Genomic DNA, 16,163 nt, shown 5'->3' with positions numbered 1-16,163 from the left:
TTATTTTCTGTGTTCTTGATCTTATTCTCCTTCCTCTTTAGTTATAGGCAGCCCTTTTAGGTCTTTCTGTAATTTTCATTCTTAGTCTTACCCTAACCACGTCTCAAATATCATCGTGTCTCTGATTTGACCATTCGAAACTCTTAAATACTTCAGTTCGTATTCAACTTGCAGCTTCTTTCTGTTACTTGACACAATAGAATAATCCATTCTAATTTCAGTCCCCTGAGACCCAGTCCTGACATCAGCTAGAAAGATAGGCAAAGGCCAGTTTACAAAGGCTTTGGGTGGTATGCTAAGGAGGTTGGACTCTCTCCTGTGGGATTTACAGTGAAGCTAATGGGGAGACACTATTTTAAGCAGAAAAATGATATGGTCATATTTGAGTGTTTAAGGACAATTATTTGCACAGTGAAAGATGGATTGAAGTCAAGTTAAGATAGAAGGCAATGGGACCACTTAAAAATTCATGTAGACAAGAAATGAAAGAGTCTGAACTCAAACAGCGACATTGTGAATGAAAAGAGTGAGAAATATATGAGACATGTTGAGAAGATTCTATTGAAATTAGTGAAAAATTGGATACAAAGGATGAAAAAGAGAAAGAAATCCGGGGTAAGGCTCTGGCTCGACACATTAGACCAAAGGCAATGACAATGACTAGGTAATAGAGAAAATGGCACAGAAAAGGTTCTAGTTTCCATTTTGGACTCCTGAAGTTTGAAGTGCCTATGAGATTTATGAACAATTATGCATGTAAGAAAGAGGATGTATGGGAATTGGCACTTTGGAAAGTGATCTGAGTTAGAGATACTGAACTGGCAGTCGCTGAGTGATAGCTAGGGTCATGAGAGAAAACTAAATTACTTTGCAGGGAAATTTCAAGTGAAAAAAAAGTTTGAGCATTGGATCCAACTGAACACCAACATGCAAGGGGTTGGCAGTGAATGAAAAACCTACAAAGTATGCATTAAGAATTTAGCCAGAGTAGTAAGAGCTGGACCAGTATCAGAAAAGAAAGAGTCAAGAAACACAGGGTGAATAAAGTTTCAAGGTGAGCATAAGAATCCTTATGACTCTGTAATGTTTAACTTTTCTACAAAAAACAAGTATTATCCTTACCTTTGAAAAATTCATAAAAACAGAAAAGATTTGTTACAGACAACAGTATTAAATGCAGAAGATCAGTCAAATTCAGATCTGAAAATGTCCATTATACTTAGCTATCAAGAAGTCATTAGTAACCTTTGCTAATGTAATCTCGGCTAAGTGGTGAAGGCAGAAGCCAGGTGACAGTGGGTTAAAAGACTGAATTGAAAGTGAGAATGTAGAGACCTAGAGTACATAGACACAGTCGATACGGAAAGTAAAGAGATAAGAAGGCAACCATGAAAGATGCGGAGTTAAAATTCTTTTATGGTTTTTTGTTTTTACATGAAAGAAACTTGAGCATATTCATAGAGCATCTAGAAGGATAAAGTACAAAGAAAACATGTTTTAAAAACATACGTAAGAGAAGAAATAACTAATGTGGCAATATCACAGAGAAAACAGAAAGGAATGAAATTAAACTCAGAGATAGAAAGAATTTCTTCTCCCAAGAGCAGAGGCAAAGAATAAAGAAAGGGAATGGATGCAGGATTTTTTGGAGGGTGGTAGGAGGTAAAAGGGAGAAAGATGAAGTATTTCTCACATAATAGCCTTCATTTTCATTCAGTGGTAGGTGCCAAGGTCATCTGCTAAGATTAAGGCAGGATAGGAGTTTTGAGACCAGTAATTAAAATTTGGAGTAACAACAGAGAATGGGAGAGGGTGTTGTCACCATATAAGTGTTGCTGGAGTTCTTCTGAACTGAAGAATCTGCATGATCCTTTCTTAGAAGATAAATCAAATTGAGAAAAGAGAAGAAGTAACACCAACAAAGTCTTTTGCTCAAATACTCTGTTTTAAAAGCATTGTGGCTTACCTTCTCTTTCTATTATAGAACAAAGAGTAACTTGATTTTCTGTACATCTACTTATTTTCATGAAATATGCTAAAATCCTGTAAAGGTTAGATACAAATTGTGACAATCATGCTAGTAATCTGGATATTATAATAATATTTGTTCATTGATTCCTACAATTCCCTTTTGATAATCTATTATGTGCCAAGATACTATGCAATGGGTATTACAGTTTAGTAAAGGTAACAGTTATTACACAAATATGAAACAAATGAGTATATAATCATAATCACGACTGGGGAGATGAAGGAAAAGTACAGGATGCTATGAAAGAAACAGAGACCTAATTCAGAAGGGAAAGTCAAGTCTGAGTTACTGACGTATCATCTGAGACCTGTGGTATAAACCAGAGCTAGCCAGAAAAAGCAGTTAAACAGGATGGGAGTAATAAAAGAGCCAAAATTGATTGAATGCCCCAAGCAGAAGGAATATCAGATGCTAAGGCCTTGAGGTACAAAAGAAAAGCTGAATACAGTGCAAAACATTCATATTATTTTATAAACTAGTAATCATCTCAATTTCTCCTTTTTGAAAGTGATTATACTATCGCTTATGAAACATACTTAGGTAAATGTCAATATAAATGTAAGATTACTGAAAAGATATTTAAATGTTTCACAATGTAGTTTGTACCACAAATATCACTAAAACTAGTTATTTTAAAGGCCACCTCTAAATCATTTAAAGATTACAAATGATTCCAATGAATTTTCACTGAGATGTATAATTGTAGATAAATTCTCACAGATACATAAATTTGAGTTGAAACATCTTTTTCAAAGTAGCTGGCAATTCCTCTAAACCTTAATCTGAAGCATTCAATTCTTCTGCAAATATCTGGACATTCGGATGAGGCTCCTATTTAAAAAAAACACCTTAATGTTCTTTGTTCACACTAGCTCATGTAAATTACCATGCTGCTGAAACAAATGTATCTTAGAAAGTTTATTAAAGGACTCAAGATAGGAATGGGTCTGTCAAATTATAAAATGATAATAATCTTCACATATAACAATATCTTTAATTACCACAATATGTTTGGCCATTTCACATTGGCTGATAATATAGAAAATAACAATAGTGCAATCTAAGTCACAGGACAAATGAAAAATAAAGAGGGTTTTTTGGAAAATTTAATCATATATATTAATTTCCAGGAAATACATAGCTCTAGCAAGGGTGTGTAATATAATATCCTTTTTTTTTCCTAAATAAAAGCCAAGCATGAACACATCCTATTCTAGTTGTCAACATGACTGTTCTGAAGCAGAAATTATCACTCTTATGCTGACTGGAATCAACATGGGAGAAAACTGTGCAGTGTGGAAACAATTCTTCTCATGTATACTCCCTCCAGCATAGTTCTGTCATGGAGCATTTGTCATTCTAAGGAAAATGTGAGAATTTAAAATATCTCTTCCTCTTTCTTCCCTCTACAGAATTGTCAAGTGACAAACAGTCAATCTCTGCCATCTTAAGGATGATATCTGAAAACTTATAGAAGCAACAAAATATTGTAGATGCAAGTAATAAGATAGAAAAGAATGACGTGAGAGGGTAGAAGCTCCAAGTATAAATCTTTGTCAAATGTTTGTTTTAAAGAAATGAGCACTTCACCCTCTCATTTACCTTAATATAGTAAGACATTTTGAATTTTGTATTCAGAAAAACAAATCATCACTATTGTTTAGCTTTTATGCCAATCAAGTGATATGTATTTTTAAACACGCTTTTTATTTAAAATAGTTTTAGATTTACAGAAAATTTGCAAATACTGTACAAAGAATTCCTGTATCCCCTGTATCTAGTCTCTCTTACCGTTAATATCTTACATTGATATGGAACATCTACCACAACTAATGAACCAGTACTGACACACTATTGTTAACTAATGTCCATTCTTTATTCAAAGTTCCTTAGTTTTCAGCTAAGTCCTTTTACTGTCCCAGGAATCCATCTAAGATACCACATTACAAGTAGGCATCATGTCTCCTAGGCTCCTCTGAACTGTGGCACAGGAATTTGTTTTTGATGACCGTGACTGTCTTGAGGAGTAATCATCAGTTATTTATTTTATAGAAGGTTTATTTTATATTTATTTTATTTTATTGTATTTTTGAGACAGGATCTCACTCTGTTGCCCAGGCTGGAGTGCAGTGGCATCATTTTGGCTCACTGCAACCTCTGCCTCCTGGGCTCAAGCGATTCTGTTGCCTCAGCCTCCTGAGTAGCTGAGACTACAGGCATGTGCAACCACATCTGGCTAATTTTTGTATTTTTTCGTAGAGACAGGGTTTCGCCATGTCACCACGGCTGATCACGAACTCCTGGACTCAAGTGATCCACCTGCCTTGGCCTTCCAAAATGCTGGGATTACAAGCGTGAGCCACAGTGCCTAGCCTAGAATGCTTTTCAATTTGAGTTTGTCTAGTGTTGTTTGTTGTTGTTGTTTTTTTTTTAATCATAGCTATAATTAGATTGTAAGTTTTTGGGAGAAATAACACAAAGGCAAAGTACCATTCTCATCACATCATATCAAGGGTATGTACTACTAACTTATCGCTAAGGTTACTAACCTTGATCACCTGACCAAAGTAGTATTTATCAGTTTTCTCCACTCTAAGATTATTCTCCTCCCATTTCCGTACCGTACTTTTTGGAAAAAAAGTCACTATGTGCAGCCCACACTTAAAGAATGGGAAGTTACGTTCCAACTTCTTGTTGGTGGTATGCCTACATAAATTTTCTGGAACTCATCTGTACAGATTTTTCCATTTATCCCCATGCATTAAGTCATTTATTTATACCAGTATGGATTCATGAGTATTAATTTTATGCTTTGGGTAATATTCCAATACAATTTTATTTTGTTCATTAAACTATTCCAGCTTTGGCCACTGAAAGCTCTTTTAGTTAGCTCCTGTGTCCCTCTGCCATTAACTCCCTCATTTTGTTTCTTAAGTACTCTCTTACTTGCTGGCTCTTACAAGATGCTCCAGTATCATTTTGTATAACCCCTGCATTAGCCCTAGAATCAGCTATTTCTAAGAGCCCGGGTTCCTTTTACTGCAGAACAATAATAGGAAACAAGACCTTGGCACTGGGTGTGCTTATTGCTATTGGGATATTGTTTCTTCCAGGCCTTCTCAATGGACAGAGCTACAAAATACGTAAAGTGTTTTTAATTCATTCAATCACATATTAAGTTTAAATTAAGCACTTTGCACGAATCAGGAATTATTTAAAGATGATATATAGAATACTGTGTTGACTATAATGGACATCTAGGTGATATGACTGAGTCATCATTGACAAAGTCCATTTATTTCTCAAGTAGTAGGAATGGATCTGTCCTGCATATACTTCTGAAATTCTTTGAAAGTCTAAGAGTATAGTCTAATAAAAAGAGTAAAGGCCCTCAGAGAAACTAAATTCGCAAGCTTTGTCCCTTTAGCACTTTACCCTGGCCAAGAAGCCATGAACTAAATAACAATATAGTTCCAGTGTCAATACTTTAGGAAATCCTCTGTAGAAAACCATTATATACATAAATACCAACTTCAAATATGCATTTTCCAAGAAGGTACTTGTTTTGAAAATGCATTTGATATGTTTTGGATTTTCACTAGCAACTTTCTTGATTCTTTCTTGACAACAGATTTTGCTCTAGAGCCCTATGTTCAGATGTAGTGGGACATGACTACACATGAAGTAACGAAAATGTCCTAGAGCCCTGAAAATTCCAGCCCCTGTATTTCACGGGTCACCTTACATGAAACAAATCTAATTAAATACTAGTCTATTTCCATCTGTGTGATATCACTACTTATATAAAAATACACCCCAAACAAATAAGGTTTGCCCTAGTTCTCTGCCCATTGTCCTAGTTCCTATTTAACAAACGTCTTGTAAGTTTTGTAGAAATCCTTGACAAGGTTCCTCAAATTACAAATCTTATTAAGCCAGTGTTGTTCAGCACTGAACACCTAAAATCAATTTTATTTAGATTTGACCAGTATGCAAATGAAAAATTATTTCAGACTTTCAGATTGAGATCAAACTGGACTTTCCATTTATTTCTTATAATTTCATCTACATTTTAGTTTTAAACTAAAGCAATATATTTTATAGTAAAGGACCATAATATGCACTTTGAGGCAATGCACCATGCATACAAACCGATTTTCAATCTAAAATATGTCAACATTTCCCTAGCATCTAGCTGTGCCAAGATACACGTCATCTCGCCTAACAACTTATCAAAGATAAGGCCTTAAGCATAGGAAGCAAAATACCAGGGGAGTTCTTTACTATTTTTCCCAGTGAACATAATTCAAAACATATCTATTTGTGCATTGCTTTAAATAGCATTACTTGGTTTTACATGTATCAGTGCCTTCTGCAAACTGCCACCGCCACGTAAATTTTTTAATGTATTTCTGAAAACAGAACATAGAATTCGATGTAAATATACTGGCTGAGAAACAGTCAAAAGTACTACAGTTATTTATTGAAGCTGGATACACTTATATGAGTTTTAGATTTTCTCACATTAGAAATGTCTATGTATATGTACATGTCCTTAAAATCCAAAGGCCAGAGTATATTTGTTAACATAACTAAATTATAGATGGCTACTGAAAATAATAGCATGGAATGGTCAGAAGCATCAAAACTGTGCAAATTTATATTATAATTATCATACTGGAATCAAAAAGGACTATATTTCCATAACTGGCATGATTTGAAAAAACATGTGGAGGGATCACTCAGTATTCATCGTCAGAGGGAGAAAATTTAAAATGGAAAAATGTCTTAGGCTGAGATTGAAACTGGATGGCAAAAATATATAACCTGAATGTAGGTGATTCATTCATTCACTCAACAAATTTTTATTGAGATCCTACTGTGAACCACACACTGATATTAGAGAAGGCTTTATGGGGCTTACATTGCAGAGGAGGAAAATAATTAGCAAATTTGGGTTTTATTCCAAATATATCAGAATGAGTCTAACCAGGACTTTAACAGAAAATATTGGGAGTGGCGGTTGGGGGATAGAGGAAAAAGTTAAATGACATAATGAGAAAACAGGCAGATAAATCTAGAATGTGGAAGATTCCATAAAACAGCTGATTTCTTCTAAAAATAAATTTCTTGGACTAAAAGAAAAATTATTTTAGGAAAAAAACTTTAAAGAGACATAACCTTGATTTAATCTTAGTTCAATTAAAAGAAAACATGTGAGACTCTGTCTCAAAAAACAACAACAACAACAACAAAAAAAAAACACGTATCAGAGGCTTCTTTCTAGAATGATGAAATGTTCTCAGATTAAGATGATGGCTGTACAACTTTTGTAAATTTGCAGTAAATCATCAAACTGTACACCTAAAATAAATAATTCTCATGGTATAAAAACTCCAATAAAACTGCTAAAAACTGGGGGGAGGCATCTAAGATATCTAATACTGATTAGGCATTAGATGACAGGAAAATACTTTAAGTAGCTTAAATATGGTAATACTGAGATTACAGAGAATGCCCTTATTTTTAGGCAATATATGCTGCAATATGTGCATATGAAGCATCATGAGGTCTGTAACTTACTTTCAAATTATGCAGCAAAACAGAGAAAGCAAATAGAACAAAATGATAAAAGTTCTTGACTCTAGATTGCGGATATATAGGTATTAGTCTTCAGGTTTTCCAAGTGTTTAAAAATTTCATAAGAAAAAGTTGGAAAATATATTATTTTTAAGAGATTAAAAGAAAGTCGCTGGAGGATATTAGATAGGGAATGACAATCTGTTGTTACTGGTCATATTAACAAACAAATTGAACCTGCTTACTATATGATTTGATCAGTTAGACAGAAATATCTCAATGCTGTGAATACTGAATAAATTTAGTATTTATTAGAAAAAATAATTGATGATGAAGCTACAGATAGACCTGGCCTAATGTCATGTGTGCGGCAGTATGAATAGTGGTAATGCAATTCACCTTTCCTTTCTGCTTTCTATCTGTCCCATCTTTTACCTTTCAGTTTTGGCTAGTTTACTTTTGTTACGCCAAACACACGAAGTCAAGAATCCCTAAGGTACATGGCATAATAGCCAAAGACCTTAACTAAATGTATGAACTCCAACCTGAATAATTTAGCCACTGATTAACTCTTCCTCTTTATCTTCTGCTAAATTCATTCTCCCCTCTGTCTGTACTTCAAGCTCAGTAGCTTCTTTCTTTCAGTATCCCTGATATGCCATATTCCCTCTGCCCAAGACCTTTTCAAGTACTATTCCCTCCCTAAGTGCAGCCTTAGTATCATTTACATAGGGAAGCCTTTCTTGATGTCCTTGAAAAAGTTAGGTGTGGTAATTATACTCTAATTATTTGTGTAATCATTTGTTTAATACCATTTCCCCCCACTAGATCATGGATTCTATAAGGAAAGGATTCACGTCTTGAGAGTTCACCACTGAAGCTCTCAAAAAAATAAGCAAATATACATGCTATTATTTATCTCATTTACAAACCAAAAGAAACCACCTGTATTAACCTCATTTCCTCTAAAATCTATTGCTCCATTTCTCTGCTTACTGTTTTAGCAAAACTGGAAATAGCTACTTATACAAAGTTTTCAACTCCTTTCCTCTCAGTCTCTCTTGAACTCATAACAATGGCATTTTCACCTCAAACACTCCATGGGAATTTTTCCTCTCTAGGTTATGAACGACCTCCATGTCACTAAATCTCATGATCAATGATTATTCTTCGCTTTAACCTCATGGATCAGCATAATTTGATAGAGTGGATCACTCCCTCTTCCTTGAAACACTTACCTCAATTGGCTTGCAGGATAACACACACTCTAGGTTTTCCTCTCACCTTTTCCAGCTGCTTCTTTCCAGGTTCCTTTTCAGGTTCTCCACTTTTACCACAGATAAATGAGAAATAAGATAATGTTTGTCAAAGTTATTGCACTAACATGGCAGTAAGTTTTAGGTTACAGAACTAAAACTTAGAATAACAAAAAATGTAAGAAAATTTGAGGAGGTATGTGACCACAAGAAAATATTGTTTTATCAGGCAAATTAATCGCCCTTTTTAGAAAGTTACGATTAGCACTTCCTTACCATTATTGTTATTTATTCAATTGTAAACAACTATCTACTATAAATAACTATAGATTGCTCCCTGCTCTCCCACTTTTTCTACCTATAATTGTTTACCTAACGTATTCCTTCCTCACTGCCTATTGAAACCATTCTACCCTCAATCTAATCATTGTTCTAAAACCCAATTTCTTTAAACAAAATTCTTCCCCATCACCTACACTTCTATTTTATATTTCAACAGTGCTTTAAACCTAACAAAGTAAATTAATGAAAGAGCGACTGGGGTAATATTTATAAAATAATTTTCCCCACCCTAAGTAATCTAAGAAATAAATTCATTTTTAATATTCCTCAGTGTCCCTAAACTTTGATTGCCAACAAAAACTGATGAATATAGAACTCTCTGACAGTAAAAACAGCTATTTCTACAAAACAGGAACTCAAAGTATGGTCCCACGACCATGGGGATCTTCAAGATCCTTTCAGGGAGTCTCCAAGGTTCTCCTTTTTCTAACTATGTATTTGTGTAAGGTCTGATTTTCTTCATATACTTCAACTAAAATATCATATCACAACAGACTGAATGTAGAAACAGATAAGAAAATTATTAAGCTAGGCATTAAGGAGATTTTAAAAAATATGCAATAATATATCTTATTTTCACTAAATGTTTTTAATTTGGAAAATACAGTTATATTTTATAAAGTGTTACCTGGTTAACAGGTAATGGGTTTATTCTTGGTATTTTCAAACGGGTTAAATATTGTAAACATTTCTCAGTTTTACTTTTAATACCACAAATATCAATAGCTACTATATATCAGATATTATTTACCACATAAATAAATGCTTTTTAAGGTTCTTGGTAATTTCTAACAGTGTAAAGTAATCCTGAGACTAAAAAGTTTGAGAAACTTCACTCTGAAAAAATGTTTCTCAAATAATACCCACCGACCACCTGTCTTTTTATTAAAAACATATTTTTATTATTTATTTATTTATTTATTTTTTTGAGAGGGAGTCTCGCTGTGTCGCCCAGGCTGGAGTGCAATGGGGCAATCTCGGCTCACTGCAAGCTCCGCCTCCCAGGTTCACGCCGTTCTCCTGCCTCAGCCTCCAGAGTAGCTGGGACTACAGGCGCCCGCCACCACGCCTGGCTAATTTTTTGTATTTTTAGTAGAGACGGGGTTTCACTGTGTTAGCCAGGATGGTCTCCATCTCCTGACCTCGTGATCCGCCCGCCTCGGCCTCCCAAAGTGCTGGGATTACAGGCATGAGCCACCGCGCCTGGCCCATATTTTTATTTTTAATATATTAACCTGCCTATTATATATATATATATATATATAAAACTTGCCTATATTTATTAAAAATACAGATTTTTGATTTTGCAGAATGCCTACTAAATCATAATTTTGGGGGAACTTGTCATGAATTTACATTTTCAACATGGTCTGCGGTTGATTCTTATACACATTAAAATTAGAAAAATCAAGGGAAAGGGTATATAGACTTTGAAGTCTGATTAATTCAAACTCTAGTTCGGACACTTCCTGGTTGTAACCCCAGCCTATACTACCTTTTCTTTATTTTTATTTTTTTGAGACGGAGTCTTGCTCTGTCGCCCAGGCTGGAGTGCAGTGGCGTGATCTCGGCTCACTGCCAGCTCCGCTTCCCGGGTTCACGCCATTCTCCTGACTCAACCTCCCGAGTAGCTGGGACTACAGGCACCCGCCACCACGCCCGGCTAATTTTTTGTATTTTTAGCAGAGACGGGGTTTCACTGTGTTAGCCAGGATGGTCTCCATCTCCTGACCTCATGATCGCCCTGCCTCGGCCTCCCAAATTGCTGGGATTACAGGCGTGAGCCACTGCACTCGGCCGCCTATACTACTTTTAAGCAATTTCCAGCTCTTAGTTTCCCCTCCCCCTATGTCCCGAATCCTATTCTAACTGCATATACTCAATTAAATAATTGCTCATTTCTTGAAGAAGCTCCAAGATTTTGTATTAGAGAAGTTTTAGAGGCAGTAATCTGGGTCTGAGGGAAAGAACACTGGAAAGGAAACTTGCACTTCCATAAGAAGCGCGTTGTTTTTACTTAAATTGTTTTGAGGTGGCTATGAGAAGATGGTGACGATTTTAATGGGATTCTGTCTCCCAGGCTACTCCTTGGCATCAACACTTACCTATTTGCTTCTGCTATTGGACAGGGAGGGCCCCCTCAAAGGATTTTATTTTCTATTCTTCACCTCCAAGCATACGGCGGGCGAGGATGGCAGCCATTTTGTCTTGCCCTAGCCCCAACCCAAATCAGTTATTCTTACCGAGCTACCTGCTAACTCCTCAACGCTCGTTGTGGTTTGAATACACAGTTTTGACCAATCACAGGCTTAGAACCGGTTAGAATGTTACCAATTCAGTCAGTTAACAGAAACCTAACAGAAACCCATGAAATTTTGCCCAGCAGTGAACCATCCTTTTAAGAAAGTTTTCCTCTGTATAAAAGTGCTGCTCATAGTTCATTAACCCTCAGGATGAGAATTATACAGAGTGATGTTTAAAAATGCAGATTCCTGGCTGGGCGCGGTGGCTCACGCCTGTAATCCCAGCACTTTGGGAGGCTGAGGCGGGTGGAACACGAGGTCAGGCGATCGAGACCATCCTGGCTAACATGGTGAAACACTGTCTCTACTAAAAATACAAAAAAAAAGAATTAGCCAGGCGTGGTGGCAGGCGCCTGTAGTACCAGCTACTCAGGAGGCTGAGGCAGGAGAATGGCATGAACCCGGGAGGTGGAGCTTGCAGTGAGCGGAGATCGTGCCACTGCACTCCAGCCTGGGCGAAAGAGCGAGACACTGTCTCAAAAAAAAAAAAAAAAAAAAAAAAAAAAGCAGATTCCTGTGTTTCATCCCAGACCAAGTGTATCAGAATCTCTGGGAATAAGACCTACGAATTTAAAAAATGTCTTCAGGGGCCTGGCATGGTGGCTCATGCCTGTAATCCCAGCACTTTGGGAGGCCTAGGCGGGTAGATCACCTGAGGCCAGGAGTTCGCGACCAGCCTGGCCAACGTGGTGAAACCCCATCTCTATTAAAACTACAAAAATTAGCCAGGCGTGGTGGCACGTGCCTGTAATCCCAGCTACTTGGGAAGCTGAGGCAGGAGAATCGTTTGAATCCAGGAGGCAGAGGTTGCAGTGAGCCAAGATTGCGCCATTGAACTCCTGCCTGGGCGACAACAGTGAGACTCCATCTCAAAAAAAAAAAAAAAGTCTTCAGGTTATTATGATAGAAACTAAAGTCTGAAAACCATTGCCATAGGAAAAATTTCACATAAAAACAATACAGAGAATAGGAAAAATATGCATATTCTCTATCATCACCTAGTTCTTTTACCAATTGCAAACAGATGGATGTTGTCATCAACATGCCCTTCTATATAGACATATTTATTTCCTTCCAATTAGACGCTATTATTCTGCAGTGTCCCAGTAGCACCAGGAGTGCGGCTAATTTTCCCTGTCTAAAGTCATAAGATATTTAAGTGTAAATTAGAATGCCCATGCAATAGCTTATACTGGGAAATATTATAAACACAGGAATGTTTAGTTTGATAACCAGCATATTATGTCTCTATTAAAGGATATACATACTTTTGTATGTACATCATACATTAAAATCATAAGCAGAGTTTTCCTTGGTGAGCCTGGAATCATTAAAAAGAGAGTCAGTAGATTTTTTTAATGATCACTGCCTCAAGGTTTAATTTGATGTACTTACCCATCTCCATCATTGAGATAGGGACTGGAATATTCCAATCTACTAATCAGGACACCCTCTTTCCCAGACAGTGCTGGAAACCTCCAACTAGCTCTCTGACTTTCCCTAATGGAGCAGTTTTCTTTCTGATAATTCATTCTCCTGTTAAATGATTAGATTTTACTTTTTCAATTTATAATCACGGTCTATTTGTGTCTCCTTCAGACTCAACCAAAACTCTGGGTGTTTCCAAATTGAATTATCTACTCACCAGTCATCTCTTGGGTTAATTTTGCAGGTGTTTTATCTTACTGGGGATTTAAATTTTTCCTAATTTCACCTTGAATTTCTGACCCCTTTGTATTGATTTCACACGACACATTGAATTTTAAAAGTACAAGCAATCAACTTTTAAAGAGATCTCAAGAATGTTTAGTATAATGTCTATTAATTGGAAAAATCCCATGGCAGAAGTTTTTCATTGTGTTATATTAACTGGAGACTATTTTCAAAGTGGTTTACTGCATCAAAAGATATTCCATATGAAAATATTATAAACAAGAATGTAATACCATCTTTCTCAAAAGATGCTCAGTAATACTGACATTTTTCATCTGCATTTTGCATTTCTACCTCTGCTTCTCTTGATCTTACTCTCACCTTCTAAACATACAAGATGATCCCTGTGCTGCCAACCCAATGTTATTTTTTCTCTGTGCTCACTTGTTCTTTCCCTTTAAAAAAAAAAATATATATATATATATACCTTGGGTTTTGTAAAAGGTCTAAAATACAGGTGCTTTATTGTACTGGATAATAATCAACATTTTAATTTTAACAAATATTATATTCACAATCTATTATCTAGGTAATTCTTTATTCAACCTTTTACACTGTGGAAATACTTCAAAAGAGCAATTTGAAAGAAGCAAATGCTAACCTTGTTGTTACTTCAAAGTTAAAACTTTCTTATAAAACTTTTATAAGAAACATTAGTTACAAAAAGCAAAAGCAGTAAAATTAGTACTAAAATGCATGGATGAATGCTACCTTTAAAAGGGGTTTGGACTTCAAAAAGGGTTCTAATGTTGCATCTTAACTTGTACTGGTTATGAAACCATAGGCTGATCTTTTAGTCTTTATTAGGATAGTCTTCACATTGGTAAAATGAAAAATGCTGTCTCTACCTTGTGGGTTTTTGTGAAAATCAAATATAGTACTAATAGGGGCACACTTCAAAAAGGCAAATGTGTCATACTGATGTAATTTCACATTGTTAGAATTGTTAATATTAAGAATTATCATGCTGTCACAAGGATATAAAGGGAGGACCATGTGGCTCTATTTAACAAAAATTCCAAAGCAAATTTTGAAATTAAAGAATATATATCTCAGTGACATTACACTCCCTCTCTCTCTCTCTCTCTCGTAAGCTTTTAGGAGGCTCCTATACATAATACAGATGGCTATACAAATATTGTACACTGGGTTTGCCCAGCTTGCATACATATTATTTATTCTTTTCTCTGTCCAGTCCATCTTCCATACTGCCAACTCTAGTTACCTACTTTAAAATAAAACCCTGACTTTTTAAAATGTCATTAGTTTGTCAGAAAGACCCTGGCTTCCACTTGCTTCTCCAAACTCATCTCCCCTTAACTTTCTTCCTCTTATTCTCTTTTCTTCTTTGACTCATCGCTATGACTCCTATGCTACAACCCTAGAAAATACCTTACAGTTCCTCAAATATTGCTGGGTCTTTTCTAACTCTTTGACTTTAAACAATCATATTGTTTCCTTTGGCTGGAAACCTTTCCTTTAATCCCTGACTTTTCTGATCCTCTTAGTAGGAAATAATTTCCTTCTACCCTATATTTCCATGACATGTTGTTCACTCATTCATTCAAACAATATTTATGGAGTGTCTATTATGTTCCAAACACTGTGCTAGGAAATGCTGACAACATGGAAGTAAACAATACAATCATGGTTCCTAACCTCATAGATTTTATGGATGTTCATATTAAATAAATCACAAGTAACTACATAATTAAAAATATGACAGTGCCATAATGGTTCAATGGCAGCACATAACTACTACCTAGTCTACAGGATCCTTAGGGCAGCAATGATGATTTATTCATCCATTATTTCCTGTGGTATTGAACATATAAGAAGTGCTGGAATATATCTGTTTGTTTATTTAAATTACATAGCCAATCTCAGTAACTGTTTCATCACCATGCTAAACATAGTCTATTCAATGCAAAAAAAGGAAACTATTCAGTAACCTAAATGTTTTGTCTTTATAACACAAGTGGTAGTTTAACATGTTTTTTGACTGAATTGGCATCTCAATACATATTATGTTACTGAGCATTTGGAGCTAGAAGCACTTGGAACATAAATTCTCATAAAAATACACAGATGACAGAACTTCCAGTTATGACTAGATGAGGAGATCAGGAAATCCTTTCCCATAGAAGTATTACAGGTTGAGTATACCTAATGTGAACATCAGAAATCCAAAGTGCTTCAAAACCCAAAAGGTTCTGAGTGGCAACACAATATTCACAGGAAATATTCATTGGAGCATTTTGGATTTTGGATTTTTGATTAGGGCTATAGAATCGGTAAGTATAATGTAAATACTTCAAAATCCAAAAAGTCCAAAATCTGAAACATTTCTGGTCCCAAGTCTTTTGAATAAGGAATATTCAACCTGTATAAGCCTGGACAAAATTAACAAAAGCAACCATTTTGGTACTCTGGAAATTAACCAAAAACATACCTCCATCTGAGAAGCATTTATGCTTGAAAAATCTCTGACTTTTGGATAAGAATAGTAGGTAACAGTGGCCTACAGCAGCTCCCATAACTCCCCACCCTTAGCTCATTTAGCTCAGAGGTTCTATCAGGACTCATACACCGAAAAACACAAAACATTACTGAAAGAAATTAAAGAATATCTAACTAAATGAAGAGACATTTCATACTCTTGGGATGGAAGGATCAACACTGTCAACATGGCAATTCTCCCTAGTTTGACTGATAGATTAAATCCAACCCCTATGAAAATACCAGCTGACTTCTTCACAGAAATTGACAAGTTGATCCTAAAACTGACACATTGATTGGAAAATTCGTATGAGTACAAGGGATCTAGAATAGCTGAAACAATCTTGAAAAAGTAGAGTAAAATTGGATGACTCATACTTTCTGACTTCAGAACTTACTATAAAGCCACAGTTAAGGCAATGTGGTGTTGACATATAA

At 35.7% G+C, this 16,163-nt stretch overlaps 1 protein-coding gene and 1 long non-coding RNA gene across 7 annotated transcripts in view; one reads left to right on the top strand and one right to left on the bottom strand.

The window, feature by feature from the left end:
• Positions 1–16,163, top strand: part of LOC134735993 (uncharacterized) — a 606,060-nt gene that overhangs the window by 469,997 nt on the left and 119,900 nt on the right. The gene's annotated exons all lie outside the window — the stretch shown is intronic.
• FAM133A (family with sequence similarity 133 member A) overlaps positions 1–16,163 on the bottom strand; it is a 38,866-nt gene that overhangs the window by 4,918 nt on the left and 17,785 nt on the right. For 4 of the 5 annotated variants that reach the window (XM_063634664.1, XM_055268932.2, XM_063634665.1 and 1 more), the window contains one exon: positions 8,851–8,939. The gene's annotated coding sequence lies outside the window, so the exon portion shown is untranslated. Of the gene's footprint in view, positions 1–8,850; positions 8,940–11,315; positions 11,337–16,163 lie in introns of those variants that run through there. The other variant, XM_063634667.1, reaches the window with a different exon arrangement.

The sequence above is a fragment of the Symphalangus syndactylus genome, chromosome X (assembly GCF_028878055.3).
Source record: "Symphalangus syndactylus isolate Jambi chromosome X, NHGRI_mSymSyn1-v2.1_pri, whole genome shotgun sequence".
Classification (NCBI taxonomy): Eukaryota; Metazoa; Chordata; class Mammalia; order Primates; family Hylobatidae; genus Symphalangus; species Symphalangus syndactylus.
This window is presented reverse-complemented; position numbering and strand designations above follow the sequence as displayed.